General features: G+C 34.3%; 1 protein-coding gene across 19 annotated transcripts in view; it reads right to left on the bottom strand.

Moving 5' to 3' along the window:
- LOC105492700 (methyl-CpG binding domain protein 5) overlaps window positions 1-20899 on the bottom strand; it is a 512463-nt gene that overhangs the window by 230000 nt on the left and 261564 nt on the right. For 14 of the 19 annotated variants that reach the window (XR_011610253.1, XR_011610254.1, XM_071073816.1 and 11 more), the window contains one exon: window positions 1287-1379. The exons of 4 other annotated variants lie outside the window; for them this stretch is intronic. The gene's annotated coding sequence lies outside the window, so the exon portion shown is untranslated. Of the gene's footprint in view, window positions 1-692; window positions 921-1286; window positions 1380-20899 lie in introns of those variants that run through there. One more of the 19 variants, XM_071073822.1, reaches the window with a different exon arrangement.

Raw genomic sequence — 20899 nt, 5'->3', positions numbered from 1 at the left:
TGAAATAAAGAAAATGAGCAAGGATCATGATTCGATGGGTGTTTGAAAGGAGAATAATATAAACATTAGTGACTGGAGACACCTTTAGGAAAACTAAAAACCCTCTGAATATTTTTGCAAAAAACAAGAACCTCTTTAAAAACCATAATAGAAAGGTAAACAATAAGGGCAAGATGTCATATTGCATTACCATCAATTTTGTTAGAAATTACATAAATGAAAATTAAAGTGTCATTTATCCTTTGTTGCTCTTCATTATTCCCACAGTTAAAATTATAACTTGCATTTAAATAGCCTTCTGTTAAATATTTTTCATAATTAAGTCCCACTAAACGTACCACTACTATTTACCATAAATCTTTGGTTCCTTTACTATAAGTCTTTGGTTCCTATTTCATTTAGATTCCTTGTTCTGGCAGCAATTATTCTTAGATAACAACAATAATAATAACAAAGAACAAGTCATAAAAATAATTTTGCTTCTTAAAAATGAGTATGACCAGATTAAATTAATTCCTTTTTTAAAACAGAGGCAAACCTTAATTAATTGTGCTAATAAACAAAGCATTCATAGTTCCGGTACAGTGTTAACAAAGAAAGCAATGTCCATCATCTGCAATCTTTGTTTATAAAATGATAGATTTCAATGCAGAGAGTGTAGGGAGTAGGGTAAGAAAGTGATTACAGCTCACCTAAATAAACAGGGATCTGCAAAGTCTGGAAAATTAAAATCAATGAGAAGTTATATGGTAAGTCTGCTTGTCAGCTCGGGGATCGAAATGCAGAAGAAATATGATCATAACTCTGATGAACCTTGGCCCAACATTTCTCAGCAACTAAAGTTTTTAAAAGATATATATTAAAAGTCAAATAACATACATGATTATGAAATAATCAATATATCAGATGATAAAAAGCAAGAATCATTAAGAAAGTAATAAAAATCAGTTTCCCAAAATGGTAAGAAAATATGTTCACGTATTAAAAGGGAAAAAAAGCTTTATATTAAGTAATCCAACTACTAAATCAAATGGCAGATTTCATGTCTGTAAGAACAAACACTTTAGTCATAATAACTGTAAATTATTTCAACTGAAATATTATTGCTAAATACTATATGGACATCTGAAAATACTAATAACAAAAAGAAGTGCTTTGCTGCTGTTAAAACTTTTTACAATTTTTATTAAATTATACAGTATTCTGAAGAATAAGTAGAAAAAAATGAATAAAGTGATCACGTATAAAAACGTAATGAATGAGAAGCCAGGCACAGTGGCTCACACCTGTAATCCCAGCACTTTGAGAGGCCGAGGTGGGTGGATGGCTTGAGCTCAGGAGTTCCAGACCAGCCTAGGCAACATGGTGACAGCTTGTCTCTATTTAAAAAAAAAAAAAATGTGGTGAATTAGAGTGTATGCCCCAACTAACAGTGGTGATGTGATAATATGGGCATATTATTCTCAGATATTCTCATTATTCAGGAAAATCTGGATTTTAATGTAATATTTCCTAATTTTGAAAGATTATGTGAGGCCAGCGATACAAGCCTGTTGGCTGAATCTGGCCCATAAGCCAGAGATTTGTAAATCTAATATTTTGGTTAAGTTTGGTTAATTTACATCTACAACAAAGAAAGTAGATGTTTCAAACAGTTTAGTCCAATTTTCTCATGTCAATTCTATTAATATCATTCTTTCTTTTAGTATGTTTATAAAATGCAACACGATAAGATCTTAATCAGCTTTTATTTCTAATGTGTTGACATTAGGTAGGAGGCAGATGAGAAAAAAGAGGTTGTATGTGCACTGGAACTTGTGAACAAGAACAGTTACCATGTCAAAGGTATACAACTGTCATTGAGATGACTTTTTCTACTCTCTTTCAGTTATCCTTCAGTTATTCAGAATAACAGAGGGCTGTAAACTAAGCTGTTTGAAGAGCAGATGGGGAAAGTAGCTGCTCTGAAATGTGATTAAAATATGAGGCCTCTGTTTAGTATTTATTTTTCTTTTTAAGCTTCAGATTTGTGGCTTAAGGAACTTTAATCAAGGGAAGAAGGACCAGACAGCTGCTGTGGCCCTAGTCTGCTGCTATGTTTCTGCATGGGGAAGGCTATAATAACAGAGAGCAAACAAATAACCAACTCTATCATTTGCCAAGGCTGTGAGGAAAAAGTCACTCACATATTGTTGGGGAGAGTGCAGTGTGGGTAGACAACCTTTATGGAGAGCAACTAGCCCGTATCTATCCAAATTAAAAATACATTTACTATTTTGTATTCTGATTCTGAGTAGTTACACAAATCTATGTATATATTAAAATTGATAGAATAGTACATCAAAGGAAAGAAAAAGTCATTTTACAATCTGATAATTTAAAAACAAAAAAGAAAGAAAAAAAAGCAAGTGAGCCTGGCATCAGGTTTGTAGCCATTTTTTGGTTAATAATCCCAGCATCTTAAAGGTGGCAGTACAGACAAGATCCAGCCATTATCTCCTCTAATTTTATAATTACTCCATTGAGACAGGGACCAGCCCCCACTTTCGATAGAGGGTGATACCAAGGCTCCATGAAATGGGAGGTAACTTGCCCAAAGCCATGACCAAGTCAAGGATGATACCCAGATCAAAGGCAAGTCTGCCTGCACAACATGGCCACCAGGTTCCTTCCCTGATGCCCTTATTATCTGTTGTTTTGAGGTGATTGAAATAATGGAAAATTCTTAAAAAATGTATTCACTCTTTGACTCAGTAATCATACCTTTGGAAATGTACCTTAGAGATATCCTGTGTATATACAAAATGACAATATTTAAGGTTATTTACTGTGCTGGTTTTACATCAGCAAAAGATTGAAAAAAAAAAGTGTTCCTTTATGAGGGGCTGGTTAAATAAGCAATGGCATATACTTCTAATGTAATAAGATGCAACTCTAAAGAGAAATGAAGAAGCTCTCCATGTGTGGAGATTTAATCCCCGAAACTCCAATATAAATTATTCAGTAAAAAATGCAAGGACAAAATAGTATATATAGTATGCTACCATTTGTGTAAGAAGAGGGAAAATACATCTGTATCTATATTGTTATATTTGTGTTTATATAAACAAACACCAGAAGAGTACAAAAGAAACTAGCGATAACAGTGACCAGAAGTGGGTGGTAGTGGGGGCCGAACGGGGTAAAAGCAGGATACACAGTATATACCTTCTAATATTGTTTTGATTTTTGAATCAAATGTGGCAAGTTAGGAAGATAGTTAAGAAAGAAAGGGTTTATAAAGCAGCTGAGTGTGGCTATGTTCGTGTGCTAACCTTTTTCTGGGCTCCCAGAAGCAGAAATTTTACTTTAACCTTTGCACTGCTCTAGGAAGCATAGATATGATCAATTTAGAGTACTTTTGGCTATATTTGCGTGTGAAGGAGGAGGAGAAAACTGTATTAGGGACTTTGGTGGAGAGCACATTTCTTGTGACTTAAAATAGGGCCATCAGTGAAGGATAAATGGCTTAGTTCTTAGATTTGTTCAGCATATTCCACTACAGGTATGTAATAATTTTATCTGAATAGGAAAGGAAATGCCTGCTCTACTTACCTCAGGACTAAAATTAGGTTTCCTATTTCTGCTTCCAATTGCTAAAAGCTAAATATTGTATGCTGTGGCTGAAAGAGCAAAGGATTCTAATACTTTGGTCTTAGCAGTTAAAGCTGTCAAATACAAATACCAGATAATGTATATCTACTTCACTCCCATCCCCAAAGAATCATTATTCATAAAACTCTCACTGAGAGTTTTTCCTTACTGCAAAAAGTCCACGATGGATTGGAGATCCAATAACTTTCCAGGCTCAGGGTTACCTACTTTCCATAGGACTATATAAATATGGAAGGAAGCTGCTGTAACAAAGACATGCAATCATAGCTACTATCTAGTGATTCACAGTTTATAGATTGGATTCTCACACCTTATTGCATTTAATCTTTACACACACTCTGATGTGTGGGTGTTATCATCTCTGTATTATAAGTGAAGAAACTGACATCCAGAAAGGTGAGGTGACTGGATAATGGAAGAGGCCGGACTTGAACCTAGATCTTCTGATTTTGAGCCCAGATGATTTTTCAGTACTGTACAGCTTTATATAATTGCCAATGCCTGACATAAAAATACACTGACTAGTATAGAGACAACTAATAATTGCATCTGATGGGGGGGGGGAGCAGTGGTTTAAGTCTTAAAAGTCAGTCCATATGGAAAAAATATCCAGTAGTCAGAGTTACTTTTGAGGATCATTTAAATGACCCAGAAAGTACAGAAATACAGTGTAGGGGAAGTTTAACAACCTTGATAATATTTCATTTTAAAGTACAATTTAATATATCATATATAGTAATATATATGTCTAAAATATATTATGCTACATGTATTTTACAAAAGAGAATGGCTATAAATGAATTTATACATTAAACATGTATATCACACAACTCCACTGTACAAATAATGGCTAACATTCATTGAGGGTTCACACTGCTATGCTAATTATACATATATATACACACACATTATATATATACATATTTTTTAACCTTGAACAACATGAGTTTTTGAGATTTTATTTAATCCTTTCAAGATGTCTATGAAGTAGATATGTCATAAATACAGATGAGGAAACAAAGGTATTGAAAAGATGAGTCATGCAGGAAGCAAGTATCAATAACAGAATTTGAATCCACCCAATTTGAGTCTGGAAGTCATGCCCCGAGAACATGAATTCGTATTCTTATTCTTGTTTTGCTGTAGCATATCTATGCATTAAACAAATAAATAGAATGAATCACATATATGCCAAAGAAATTAGGTCATATCCTAATTTCCAAATATGTATGTGCAAACTGTTTTGACAGGATTTCTGGTCAAGATGGTACTGGCAATAGACACTTTAGAGACGTCTCTATTTAAAACAGTACTCAGCAATTACAGATAAAGCATAAGATATATTATTGACAAAGTATAAAAGAATAAAGTATAAGAGATATAGCAAAGAAAAAATCAAGATACTGCCGTACTAAAAGTAAGGGTCACTGTGTAACCGAACACAAAGTAGTATGCAAGGCTGACATTATAGAATAGTTAAGCTCCAGGTCTAGTAGCAGTTAGATGCACCAAGGGTTAATATTGCATGTTAGTGGAGATTAAAAAGAACCACCTGGCAAAAGACTTGAGCAAGTCTCAGTGCATAAAAATGGCACTAAGATGTGATTCCCCAAACTGTGAAAAGAAGCTGAAAAAAGCTTTTGGAGATAAACCATTATATAAAACCAGGAAGACAGAGGAGGCAGACAAATCCTAGCTCCTAAAACTTAAGCCAGTCCCACCCACTGACTCAGTGATTGGGATAAACAGAAGGAGATAGAGATAGAGAGAAAAAAAAGTCACTGTCAGGATGAACCTGCAAAATGATTTCCAAAGCACTTGAGGAAAACTAAAGCTAAGAAAGTCAACAAACACAATTGAAAGAGCATGAATTTTTTTTAAAAATGCAAGAGGAAATATATTTACAGAGCAATCAAAATAAAACATAAAAATAAGAGTTGACGATTCATACAGAAGTCAAGGAAGAAATATCTTAAAAAAGAAAAAGAAATTTTGAAAACAAAATCAAAAGAAAATATAAGAATTGATGTACAGAAAAAAATGACAAAAATTCTTGGAAATTGAAATTAATTATTTGAAAAAGAAAAATCCTAGTAGAGAGGATATATTAGAAAAGGATATAGTAGAAAAGGCACCTAGTAAACTGGAAAACAGGATAGAGCAATTCACTGAGAATGTGATACAAAGATACAGAGAGATGAAAACTGAAACAGCGTTAAAAGTCATGGAGGATACAAGCCTTAACACAGAACAAATTTTAGAAATAGAATATAGAAGCCATGGCAGATAAGAATGTTTGCACAGATAATGTCTAAGATATCCCTAGTACTAAAGGTCAGTAGAATACCTTAGATTAAAAGCATCATTATCATCAAATCCAGAGAATATAAAATCCATAAAAATATATCCACACCTCAATCCACCACAGAGCAAGTACAAAATCAAGGTTAATAAGAAGTCTTAATGCTATCAGAGAGAAAAAGATGATCTGTAAGGTAACAACAGTTAAATGGGAGATTTCTTTTCTCTCAAAAGATACTGAAAGATATTAGAGTCTGATCTTCAAATTGCTGAGGTAAAAATAACTGTAACCTAAACACTTAAAATTAGCTAAATTACCATTAATTAGAGAGGCCAAAATAAAGATATTTTCAGAACTACAAAAAGTAGTTTACCTGCTACATGTGCTTGCCGAAATAACTACTTTTCACAGCAAGAAAACAATTTTAGGCCAGGCGTGGTGGCTCATGCTTGTAAACCCAGCACTTTGGGAGGCTGAGATGAGTGGATTACTTGAGTGCAGGAGTTTGAGGCCAGCCTGGGCAACATGGCAAAACCCCTCTCTACCAAAAATACAGAAATAAGCTGGGCGGGAAGTGCGCACCTGAGGTCCCAGCTACTCGGGAGGCTGAGGTGGAAGGATGGGTGATCAAGGCTGCAGTGAGCTGTGATCGTGCCACTGCACTTTAGCCTGGGTGACAGAGTGAGATACCCACCTCAAGAAAAATGAAACAAAAAGCAGAGAAAAAGAAAACTGAACATTGAGGGAAGGCAAGGGACATAAGAAGTAACTGTGAGGATGGAAATCAAACTACTGTCCCTTTTAAAATAAAGTCCACAAAATACAAAGGTGAATTAAGTTCTAGAAAACCGTAAAGAAAGACAGCAGATAAAATGTGCAAGGATTGTTTAACTAAAGGATACAGTAAATGATTTTAGACTCTGAGAAATATAATATAGTCCACATGTATATTAAAATTGGTGGTTAATTTTTTTGTTTCTTTTTTTTTTTCCAGTTAGTTTTTAAAAGAATAGAAATACAAATCTGTAGTTTCCAAACCAGGAAATGAGAAAAAAGAAAAAAGCAGAAGCAACCAAGAGAAATATCAGTTCAATAGATGTCATGAAAGAAGGAAAAAAGTGAAGAAAAATTAACTAAACAAAACCACAATACAATGGTTAAAATGAGCCCAAAGCCAAGTGTGGTGGTATGTGCCTCTAGTCCCCGTTACTGGGGAGGTTGAGGCAGGAGGATTACTTGAGCCTATGAAGTTTGAGGCTGCAGTACACTATGACTGCACCTGTGAATAGCCACTGCACTCCACCTGTCCAACACACAGACATCTCACTTCTTAAACAAGAAAGAGTCCAAATGTGTAACTATAATAAATTAAATTAACTTCTTAAAGGAAAAATACTATCAGAATGGAATTAGAAAAATAAATCCAGCTTTATGATGCTCACATGAGATACATCTAGAGCTAAATGAAAATAAAGAAGAAAGGAAATGATATTCCAAGTAAATACTAGCCAAAAGAAAAGTAGCAAAGCAATACTGTGATAGTGGATTGTGGGTGTCATCTTGACTGGATGAAGGGATACTCAGACAGCTGGTAAACGATTAATTACTCTCAACGTTTCAGTAGGCACTGTGCCTGACCTTTTTCTGCTGAAAGAGAAATTCAGATGGCTTTGCTTTATTTTGCTTTATTTTTATTTGTTACAGACAGGGTCTTGCTTGTTGCCCAGGCTGTAGTGCAGTTGTACAACCATAGCTCACTGCACCCTCGAACTGCTGTGCTTAAACGATCCTCCCAACTCGACCTCCCTAGTAGCTAGGACTGTAGGCTCGTGCCACCACACCCAGATAACTTTTCCCATTTTTTAGAAATGGGATCTCACTATGTTGCCCAGGTTGGTTTTGAACTTCTGGCCTCAAGTGATCCTCCCACCTTGCCTTCCAATGTTGGGATTACAGGTGTGAGCTACGACAACTTGATGGCTTCACTTTTGATTAGGATGACTAGGCTGCCCCAGTGTGTCTGTGATCGTGTTCCCAGCGGAGACTGGCATGTGAGTTGGTGGAGTGGGTGGAAAATATCCACCCTCAATGTGGGTAGGCACCATCCAATCACTTGGGGAACCGTATGGAACAAAAAAGTGCAGGAAGGGCAATTTTTCACCACTTCTCTCCTGGAGTCATGATACTCTTCTCCTGACTTTGGACTTCAGAACTCCAGGTTCTCCAACCTTTGAACTCCAGGACTGATACCAGTGGCCTATTGGGCTCTCAGGCCTTCAGTCTTAGACTGAGAATTACACTATCAGCTTCTTTGGTTCTGAGGCCTTCATACTTGGACTGAGCGAGTCTATCGGCTTTCCTGGTTCTCTAGCTTGCAGTCTATCATGGGACTTGTCTGCCTCCATAATCAAGTGAGCCAATTCCCCTAATAAATCCCTTTCACATACCTCTAGATATATCCTACTGGTTCTGTCTCTGGAGAACCCTGACTAAAACAAATAAATTTAAAAAATAGAATTTAGGGCAAATAAACATTAAATGAGAAAAAAGTGGCATTAAAAAATGTATGAAGATTTTAAAATGGTGGCCTTAATATACTTAAAAACATACAAATTACCCAAAGAAATGGAAAACTCCACAGACACAGTGAGAGATTTTCACATACACATACACAACCCTATCAAAACCTGATGGATTATAAGGATAAAAGTTAGTAAAAATAGATTTGAACAACACAATCAACAAGCATCTCTATCAGCTATATATACAACCCTGTACTAAAAAAGAGAGAATCCCTTTCAAACACACACACAGACCATTCATGAAAACAGATAACACACTAAACCTCAAAATAAGCCCAAATAAGTGCCAAAGAATCAGAATCATATAAACCAGCCCTCTGATCACAATATCATAATAACAATACGGATGAACCTCAAATACATTATATTAAGTGAAAGAAGATAGAATCAAAGGCTACATATGGTGTAATTATGTTTAGATGACATTCTGGAAAAAGTAAAACTACAGGGGCAGAAAACAAACCATTGATTGCCAAGGGCTGAAGCTGGGAGAGGGATTTACTACAAAGGGACCCAAGAAAATGTTCGTGGGTGACGGAGGTTCTGTGTCTTGACTATGGTGGTGGTTAAATGAATGTGTACACATGCCAAAACTCAGAACTATACACTAAGAAGGTGATTTGACTTTATGCAAATTATGTCTTAATTAACCTGATATTAAAACTGTTCAATTAGTTAAAACAATAAAAAGCATTTCCTCAATGCATTTATTAAATTAGAAAAACAAAGATCAAAAGCTAATCAATTATGTCCCAATCAAATAAGTGAGAAAAGAAATAAGAGTAAATGTAAGAAAGAAGAAAGAGGACAATAATGATAATATAGACCAATCTCTAGCAGGACTGATGAAGAAAATGAAACAGGCACAAATATAAGGCATTATGAATGAAAAACAGTACATAATACTGATAAAGTAGACACAAAAAACTACATTGCTAAAGTAATTACAGGTAAAGTAGAGACGAAAAACTACATTGCTAGAGGCCAAGAGTTCAATAGACTAGCTTGGGCAACAGAGTGAGACCCTGTCTCTAAAAAATAAGTTACAGAATATTAAAAACAACTTTAGGAAATATTTGACAGCTTAGATGAACTGAAAAATTTATACATATATTTATATTTGTTTGTATTATATGCATAATATATATTAGCTACATATTTAACTTTGTGTTTTCTCTGGTAAAATTTAAATAAAGGAGTGAATTCTACAATATGCTTCCTAGTGTTACACTAAGACCAAATTTTAATGATCTATATTTATCCTAAACTCTTATCAGGAATGTTTCCCCTATCACCCAAATATTATTCATATTTTTAGACTCAAGGCTTTGAACTTTCCATAAATTCTTACCATGTCTCATAAATGCTCTTTACTTGCCTTACCTTAATAATTATTATTCATTGAACCAGATCACACACTTTGTATTCTCAACTGGACTTAACATAACACTTTATAAATACTGTGGACAACTGAAAATTGCCCCTTAAGAGTGATGTTGAAGAAAGGGAGACACAATTGCTCTCCGAAGCCACAGAGCCAAAAGTACCACAACTGAGTATACCAAAATGAGAGAAAATACAAACTTTCTCTTCTCCTTTGCATTTAATTTTTAAAAATAAGAACCAATAGAATTTTTACCCCAAATTCTGAAATCTTGATACTAAACATGCAGAACTACTCTTTAAAGGTAATAAAGAAAAGTCATCATAGATATAAAAAGAAGAGGCACATTCTAAGGAGTCATATAAAATATTTGTGAAACAGATTTATGTCAAGAAAGAGCAAATTACTTCAAAAAATCTCTTACATGATAACTAAAGGCAATGTATAACTCTCAACTGGAACCCAGATTGGAGAAAAAATTGTTATAAAAAGACATTACTGAAATAACTGGAAAAATTTAAACATAGACTATTATTAATATTGTATCAATGTTAAATTTTCTGAATTTCACAACTATTTTAAATAATGTAAATGAATGGCCTTGTTCAGAGATACATGCTTAAGTATTTAAGTAAAAGTTTATAAGGTCGGCAATTTACTCTTAAATAGTTTAGCAAAATAAGTGATGTATGCGTATGGTGAGAGATAAACCAATTATGACAAATGGTAATTGATTAAGTGAAAAGTGGAATAATATTAATTACAGTATGCATAAAAATATTGCACAGCTTTGACATTTTTCTAAATAAAATTCTATTTTTATTTATTTATTTTAGATAGGGTCTCACTCTGTCACTTAGGCTGGAGTGCAGTGGCATGATCATAGCTTACTGCAGCCTCCAACTCCCAGGCTCAGGCTATTCTCTTGCCTCAGCCTCCCAAGTGGCTAGGACTACAGGCATGCACCATCACATTTGGCTAACTTTTTGTTTTTTTGTTTTTTGGTAGAGACAGAGTCTTGCTTTGGTGTCTAGGCTAGTCTCAAACTCCTGGCATCAGGTGATCCCCCTGTCTTGGACTCCCAAAGTGCTGGGAATACAGGCATGAGTCACCATGCTTGGCCAAGGTTTAAAAAACAGTCAAAACAAAAATATAAATATCCAAGAAACATTTCAAATTAAAATATTTTTTCAATAAAATATGAGAAAACTTTGAACTCTGAAAAATATAAAATCAGAAAATATTACTTTTAAATAAAAATTAACAAATTTATAGCAAGCAATAAATGCTGTAAGCAGCAAACAGGTGATTTTATAAGACTGTTTTGACAAATTCTCCTAGAACTCATACTAAGATAATAAAGAAAAAAGGGCCAAAAAAAGTGATTTCCAGGCTGTGATGGTTAACTTTATACGTCAATTCAGCTAGGCTATGGTACACAGTTCCTTGCTCAAACACCAGTCTAGATGTTGCTGTGAAGGTAATTTTTAGATGTGATTAAAGGTTAAATCAGTAGACTTTAAGTAAAGCATATTACTCTCGTAAAGTGGATGAGCCTCATCCAATCACTTGAAGGTCTTCAGAGAAAAGAGTGAGGTCTTCTGTGAAGAAATTCTCCCTAGACTGCTTTGGGATACAAGACTTGAACATCCCCTCCTGCAGAAATTTCCAGCCTGCTGGCCTGCTCTGTAGGTTAGACTTGCCCACCCCACACTCCTGTGAGACAATTCCTTAAAATAAATCCCTCTCTCTACATACATCTCACTAATTTTGTTTCTCTGGAGAACCCTGATTAATAGAGAGACAAATCCAGGAGTCCAGTAATAAAAATGTGAGAAGATGAGAAGATAATGGATGGAGGGGAAGCAATAATCAAAGAACTAATACTGGGAATTTTCCTGAAATAAAGAAATTTATAAATTTTCATACTCAAAGGGCTTATTCAAATGCAGTCAAAAAAGACAACTAGAATAACCTAGTGATGCTTATAAATTTAACGAATTTAAAGAATAAAGGAAAACAAAATCATATGGGTTGCATAAGAAAACACATAATCTAAAACAAAAAAATAATCAGATTAACATCAGATTTCTCTCACACAACTACATGTAAGAAAACAGGCCAGGTGCAGTGGCTCACACCTGTAATCCCAACACTGTGGGAGGCCAAGTCTGGTGGATCACCTGAGGTCAACACCTGAGGAGTTCGAGACCAGTCTGGCTAACATCATGAAACCCCATCTCTACTAAAAATACAAAAATTAGCCAGGTGTGGTGGTGCGCACCTGTAATCTCAGCTACTTGGGAGGCTGAGGCAGGAGAATTGCTTGAACCCAGAAGGTGAAGGTTGCAGTGAGCCAAGATCATGCCATTGTACTCCAGCCTCAGCAACAAGAGAGAAACTCCATCAAAAAAAAAAAAAAAAAAAAAGAAAAAAGAAAAACAAAAAGGAAAACACTCAATTAATTTTTAACTGTAAAATGTTTTTATAAAAGAATTCTAAACCCAGCCTAGCTTTATCGTTCATTTCCAAAGACACTAAGTATTTCATAGTCATGCAAGGACCCAGAAATTTTACCATCCTTCTTAAAAAATTAGGACTTTAAGAAATGCAAAATGTTTTAACTATGAAGGAGTATTAGCAACAAAATCAGTAAAATTTCGGGTTATGCCTAAGTTCAAATAACAAAATTTACATAGTGTAAAACAATAAGCAACATTAATCCAAAGTTAAAAGTTGAGATTACTTCAACAAAAGTGATGTGTGACCGGGGCCTGTCAGGGGGCAGGGAGCTGGGGAGGGATAGCATTAGGAGAAATACCTAATGTAGGTGACGGGTTGATGGGTGCAGTAAACCACCATGGCAAGCATATACCTATGTTACAAAACTGCATGTTCTGCACATGTACCCCAGAACTTAGAGTATAATTTTTTTAAAACAGTGGTGTGTCTGTGTGGTGGTGTCGGGGGTGAGGATAAGAATAGGAGAAAGCAAAATCATGTTAAATGTCTCATTGTACACATGGGAAAGTATTAGACAATTTTGCTCTTGACACTGAAAGAGAAATGAAGCACTAGTAGAATAAGAATATGATATAAAACTTCCAAATGAGAACCAGAATAGAAAAAGATTAAGAAAAACTTGATGGATATAGCAGAATAAAGGAAGAGAAAAATAAAATAGCAAAGAAGTATTATCTGGCATTGAAAAGTACAAACGATGAAAGTGGACTTCCCATATCAATAAGGGACACAGGAAAATCCAAGCATTCTCACTTTCCAGTACATGTATTGTTATTGCCCAACTAGGTTCTTCCCTGCTGCCCAAAAATACCAATATAATGAGAACAGCAGACGTGTTGAAGCAAAGACAGAGTTTAAATATCATAAGGCAGGCCAGTGGCAGGACAGGAGATAATTGTCAAGCCTGTCTCCTGGGAGAATTTGGTGGCTAGGGTTTTTCAAGGAGTTTGGTGGGTACGAGGCTAGAGAATGTGGAATGCTGATGGGTTGGGTTGGGGATGAAATCACACGGGGTCGAAGCTGTATTCTTGTGCTGTTTCTATTCCTGAGGGTGGGGGCGTCACAACCTGCTGAGTCAGTTTCTTGGTAGGGGTTACTGGTCAGGATGGTGCCACCTCAGCCATCAGAATGCAAGGTCTGAAAAATACCTCAAACACCAGTCTTAAGTTTTACCATAATGATGTTATATACAGAAACAAGTGGGGAGTTACAAATCTTGTGACCTCCAGCTACATGACTCTTGAACCATAGTTTTAACTGTGTGGCCAATTTGCTAATTTTACAAATGCAGTTTCAATCCCCAAGCAAAGTGGGGGTTAGCTTCAGGGAGGGACTGTTAATCATCTTTGTTTTAAAGTTAAACTGTAAACTAAATTCCTCCCAGAGTTAGTGCACAGTTTGACTGATGCCCAGGAATGAGCAAAGGCATTTTGTGAGGTTGGAAGCATGATGGAGTCAGCTCTGTCAGATTTCTCTCATTGTCATAATTTTTGCAAAGGTGATTTCAGTAGGAGATGAGACAATAAAGAAAGAAAGAGAAATGTTTTCTAAAAAGAAGTGTAAAAAATAGCATAAAATGAGAATATGTTTTTTTTTCTCACAATAACAGTGAGATCATTCAGTTCTTTGTCTAGGAATATATTACTTTCAGCCTTGTCTAGGAAACAAAATGGAATTTTACGTTGCTTATGATACTTGCACCTTAGCAATTTCTAGGCAAAGGTTAAAACTAAAGGAAAATACAAAGATATATAAAGATATATCAGGCAAATGCAAACAAAAAGCACAGACAACAAAAAGTAAAAATAGATAAATGGAATTATATCAAACTAAAAAGCACTTCTGTACAACAAAAGAAACAATCAATAGAGTGAAGAGACAATCTATAGAATGGAAGAAAATATATGTGAACCATACAATTGATAAGGAGTTAATATCTAAAATATATACAGAACACAAAAAACTCAACAAGAGGCAAACAAATAACTTGATTAAAAAGTGCGCAAAGGACCTGAATAGACATTTCTCAAAAGAAGACATACAAATGGTGAATAAGTATATGGAAAAATGCTCAACATCACTAATCATCAAAGAAAAGCAAATTAAAGCCACAATGAAATATCACTACACACTTGTCAGAATAGCTATTACAAAAAAAAAAAAAAAAAAAGATAAGTAGTGGCAAGGATGTAGAGAAATGAGAACACTTGTACACTAAGTAGAAATGTGAATTAATACAGTAATTATGGAAAACAGTACGGAAGTTCCTCAAAAAACTTAAAAACAACTAGTACATGATCCCACTAGTGGGTATTATCCAGAGGAAATGAAATAAGTCTTTCAAAGATATATCTGCATTCCAGTGATCACTGTAGCACTATACAACTAATAGTCAAGATATGGAATCAACCTCAGTGTCCATCAACAGTTGAACAGGTAAAGAAAACATGGTGTATGAACACATAAGACAATACCACTTAGCCTTAAAATGAAGGAAATCCTGTTACTTGTGAAAACATGGATGAACTTGGAGGGATTATGTTAAGTGAAATAAGCTAGGCACAGAAAGACAAATACTGCATGATTTTATTTACATGTGGAATCTAAAAAAGTCAAACTCATAGTAGCAGAGAATAGAATGTGGTTACCACAGACTGGAGGGGAGGAGGGCATGGGGGAGATGCTGGTCAATGGGTACAGAATTTCAGCTGGACAGGAAAAATAAGTCCAAGGGACCTATTGCATAATATGGCAATTGTGGTTAATACAAATATATTGTGTATTATGACACAATGACGATTGCTAATTAGATATTAAGTGTTCTCATCACACAAAATGGTAAAAATGGAGGTAATGCATATGCTAACTAGCTTGATTTAGCCATTTCACAATGTATACATATTTCAAAACCATAAATATATACAATTTTTCTTTGTCAATTAAAAAAGTAGAAATAATAAAAGGCAGAGTGGAAACATCAATAGCATACTGATGGAAATTAGAGCAAAATGTATTATATAGGCAAAACGAATTATTTTAAAGTGATTAAAAAGTATAGATCCACAATGAGGATATGTACTTTATGAACTTTTATACTAGAAATAACATAGTGCTGAAATACAAAATAAAAGCTATTTGAAATTCAAGGAGAACATGAAGAGATGGAAATAATTGTTTTGGGAAAATAACTTCTTTCAAAAAGTCATTTACAAATCAAATATCCACAAGTAAATTAAAGAATTAACCAACATAACAGATGTACCTAACCTTGTATATAACAGAGAATGTAATTCTCTTCAAATGTCCACAGAATGTTTACCAAATTGATTATATTCCGTACTACAAAGAAAACATCACTGAACTCCAAAAATTAAAAATTTTATAGGCCAGCCACTAATCATAGGGTAATAAAACTAGAAACAACTGACTAAAGATAAAGAACGTAAATAAAATTACCTAGAGCCTAAAAATCATTCTCTAAAGATGAAACTGAAACATCAATTACAGACTCCATATTTTAACAATAAAAATAAAGGCAGCAAAAGCTCTTAAGATGGGTCTTTGTTATGAGAGTGAGATATGAGATATGAGGCTGAGCTCATATTCCTATCTTTTCTCTCTTGAGATCTCCTTAAAATACTGGTAAATAAATACATTTTTAAAGGGATAGCAAACAATAAGGAAAAGGAATAAAGGGCTATCTGTTTGTGGAAAAGGGAATTAAAAAATTTCAGAAAGAAGGAAATCAGAAGGAGTGGTGAGGGATAAAGAAGAGCAGTAGAGGAAGGGACAAAAGGTGAGGAAGGGGCCAACCTGCTGTAGGAATCCAAGAAAGGCAGGGAAATTGGAAACACAAAATACAATGAACTTTAGTAGAGACCTATGAGGCTGAAAACAAAAAAATAATTGAAAGTCAGAAGACAGCCGAGCATGGTGGCTGACACCTGCAATGCCAGCACTTTGAAAGGTCAAGGCAGGAGGATTGCTTGAGGTCAGGATTCAAGACCAGTCTGGCCAACATGGTGAAACCCCGTCTCTACCAAAAGCACAAAAATTAGCCAGGTATGGTGGTGCATGCCTGTAATCCCGGTTATTCCAGAGGCTAAGGCAGGAGAATCGCTTGAACCCTGAAGGCTGAGGTTGCAGTGAGCCGAGATGGTGACACTGCACTCCAGTCTGGGTGACAGAGTTAAACTCTGAAAAAAAAAAAAAGAAAGAAAAAAGAAATAGAAAGGAAGTAATGGAGGTCTCTTCTCCAAAATATTGAACACAATTTTGCTGAGAACAAGGATGGCTAGAATGAGAGGCAATGCTCTCTATCAGAGACATCAGCTTTCATATTTAGTGGTTGCAAAATATAAGGCTAACATTATGCATACCTTATCCAAGACAAGCCAACCAATACACTAGTCTGTTCATACACAGGGAGATCCGAGCTTTCCTATTACTTTATTTAAAAAGTAAACAGGCATCAGACACATGAGTCACATCTGCCACAATGAAGAGAAAAAGAAAGACAACAAATGGGGGGCGGGATATCAACCACTGAGAAAAGGGAGAATATTTATAAAATACAAAAATAACTTTGAAAAACTTCTAATACACTGTATCCATGAACAAGAGGAGGATATCTTAAAGAATAAGCATCAAATATGAAAGAGGTCTTGGAAATTGAATATATGCTTGCTAAATTCAATAAGTGATTTGGAAATCTAAGTTGAGAAAAATCTTCAATAAGTGGAATATAAGCACTAGGTGGGTAAAATATGAGAAAGTTAACAGTTATAGAAGATTGATTCTAAAGGGTTGACGTTCAGCTAAAAGGAATCCCAGAATGAGAATATGTAGGGAAATATAGAGGAGAAAATAATCATAGATATAATTGAAGATAATTTTTTAGAGACAAAAAAGGGTATAAGACTTCAGACTGAAAATCCTTGTATGCCAAGTATACTACACTAAGAAAACAAAAACAAAAACAAAACAAAACAAAACAACAACAAAAAAAACCTCAAAAAACTCACAACTAGATATATCTCTATAAAATTTTGGACCACTAGATAAGGAGATCTTAAAGGCTTCTAGATAGAAACAGGTCACACATCAATTATATGATCAACATCACTGGAGGAAGTGAAACAATGTCTTAAAAGTTGTGAGAAAAATGATTTTAAACTCACATATCTAGGGAAAGCAGTTCTCAAATACAAAAGTAAAATAAAAATTTTCTAGAAATACAAGGACTTAAAATTTTATCTCCTATGTATCCTTTAATACCTCTATTAAAGAAGAAATCTATAATAAATTACAGACTTTTTTGGATTGATCTGAGAAGAAAACTTGGAGCTTTAAACCTGTTTATTAAAAAAATTGAAAAATATAAACCAAGCATTGAATTCAAGAAAACTGAAAAGAAGGAAAATATGAACCTAAAGAAACGGAAAAAAATAAGAGATGAATAAAGATAAATACAAATAAATGAAACAAAAAACAGAAAGGCAGACTTGAACAACTGCAACAAAAGCTGCTCCCTTTTAAAGATGAATACAACAAATGATTCTAGTGATATTTCAATACTTTCAATGATCTTAGAGAAAGAAAGTCTTTAATTTTATTTATCAAACTAGTGTAGTTTACTACAAAACATGACAATGACAAGACAAAATAAAACCTGAAAACCAATCTCACTTATTCATTCAGTAAACATTTACTGAGTGTCTATTCTATGCCAAGCATTGTACCAGGCATGAAGGATAAATAAAAATAAGTAAATAAAAATAGAAATCCCCACCCACCTCTATGGATATTAGATTTTAAAAATAAGCAAACCAAATACATAATGAAGTAGAGTTTAAATGGAGAATATGAAATGTCTATGTTGGGAAATTTAATAAAATATATCATTATAATAATAGGCTAAAAAACAAAAACCAAATGACTATCACTATAAATGCCTCAAGTTATTTGATAATGTTCAATATCCATTTTTATTTAAAATACTCCTAGCAAATTAGAAACTGTACATGGTACATTTATTTAACATTATTTTGTAAGAATTAGCCAACACAACCAGATAAAAATATGATATTATATATAAATAATGGCAAAGATTTAGAATTACAATTAACTACTAATGATAAAATAATCGACATGAAAAAAACCCTCAGCCTACCAACTAAATTAATAAAACAGTTCAGAAAGATGGGCTTCTAAAAAATATATATACAATAAAAATGAAAACAAGGAGAGCCTCGTATAAATAGAAAGATAACATAAAGTATAACAGAAAGAAAAGAGAGGGGGATGCTGTGGTTCAAGCCTATAATCCCAGCACTTTGGGAGGCCTAGGTGGGGGGATCGCCTGAGATTAGGAATTCAAGACCAGCCTGGGGGCCGTTTAGGGAGACAAGGCTGTACAAAAGAAAAAAGAAGGAAGGGTGCACTCATCCCAGCTGATTCCAACACTTTGGAAGGCCAAGGCAGGCAGATCCCTTGAGCCTCAGAGTTCGTGATCAGCCGGGGCAATATGGTGAAACTACAGCTTTACAAAAACTAGCTGGGCTTGGTGGGGCATGCCTGTGGTCCCAGCTACTCTGGAGACCAAGATGGGGAACTCATTGAGCCTGGAAGGCAGAGGTCAAAGTGAGACGAGATCACACCACTGCGCTCCAGTCTGGGTGAAAAAGTGGGAACCTGTCTCAAAAAAAAAAAAAAAAAAAAAAAGAGAGAGAGAGAAAGAAAAAAAAAAATAGTTCACAATAGCATCCCAGAATATATAGACCTGGACAGACCTGGAATAAATAAAACAGAATATGTATTATTAGAATCAGTGGGCGTAGGATTGGTTCTTCTGCAGGATAGGTAATTCATATGGAAAAAATCAAATTAGATACCTACCCCAAGTCATACATAAAACAAAACCAGGTGGATTAAAGACTTACGCATAAAAGCAAACAACATTTTAAAAAGTTAAAGAACGCTATATATTATTGAACAATAATGTATATTTAGTAAAAACATAAAAATATCCATTCATATGAACACTATGAACACACTGATTTCAGGATAATGGTTACCTCTGGAGAGGGAGGCAAGGGGAAGGAATGGAGATTGGCTTTAGCTTTGTCAGTAATATATTATTTCTTTAAAAAAGTGGGAGAGAAAACAGAACCAATGCGATGTCATTTGATTAAAAGTTACCAATGTCATTATTTTCTGTACTTTTTAATATGTTCAAAATATTTCATAAGGAAAAGTAAAATCAGAAAAATGTAAACATCTTTAATCCATCTGATCTTTATTTAGGCTGATGCTAAATTGTGAGATTAGTGTACTCATTTTATCCCAAATTTCACAACTCTATTGAACAATTCATCCTTTCTCTATTTTAATTTGAAATGCCACTTAAAACAAACTGTAACTTTCTCTATACCCAGATCTATTTCTATCTTTTTAATTCTTTTTTTATCTGTCTACTGTGGTCTCAATACCCCTTATAATACATTTTTAAATGGATAGATGTCAAAGCCTGCATAACTCCTCCTTCTACTCACACCCTTCACCTCCCAAATCAACATTAGCCTCATACCTCCTGCATGTTTTTTGTTCTTTATGGCATTCAGATTAAATGTTAGAAGATCTTCAGTGATTCCTGATAAAGCTTGTTTCATTCTTTGCTGTATCCCAACAGCCTCCGTAGAGTGTGACATACAGTAATCACTGAATAAGTATCTGTTCTTCTGTTTTTCTTTTAATCAACAAAACAAAACATCTGAAAACCTAGGATTATATTTACAGACTAATGTGGAAGAAATTTGAATTTTATTGTGTTAGTCTTACCAGTCTATTTGTTTAAATGTCTCTCAGAAAAGTTTTATAGTTTTCTTCAGATAAATTGTTTATAAGTGCCTGTTATGTTAATCCTTGTTATTCTATAGGTTTTGTTATTATTACTGGTAAGCTTTTTCTTTTTATTAATTGATTATTGATAGGGGAGTTACTATTTTACAAAGTAATTTTTAGTCTAGTATATTTGCAGACATTTTCTATTAATTCTACATAGGCAATAGTAACATGTGCAAATAACAGTTCTGTCTTGCTAGTCAATCTTCTATTTCTCTTATTTCTCTTTTTCTTACTGCATTGGGTAGAACTTCTAGTATAATGTGGAAAAGTTTGCATGACAAAACAGGTAACCTTTTCTTTCACACTTTAAAGTGGCATGCTTGCTATTCTTAAAATGTTTTTTTCCTTATTTTTTGTAAATACCTTTTTATCATATTAAGAAATTGTCCTCCTATTCCTAATGTGCTAAGAGTTTTTCTTATAATTATTGTTCAATTTTATTGAATGCTTTTAATGTATCTATTGGGATGACCATATGGTTTTTCTCCTTTAATCTGTTCAATGTTATAGATTACACTGATAGATTTTAAAAAAGAAAAACATTGAACC

The sequence above is a fragment of the Macaca nemestrina genome, chromosome 11, assembly GCF_043159975.1.
Source record: "Macaca nemestrina isolate mMacNem1 chromosome 11, mMacNem.hap1, whole genome shotgun sequence".
NCBI lineage: Eukaryota > Metazoa > Chordata > Mammalia > Primates > Cercopithecidae > Macaca > Macaca nemestrina.
The sequence above is the reverse complement of the archived record's forward strand: the minus strand, read 5'-3'. Positions and strand labels throughout refer to the sequence as shown.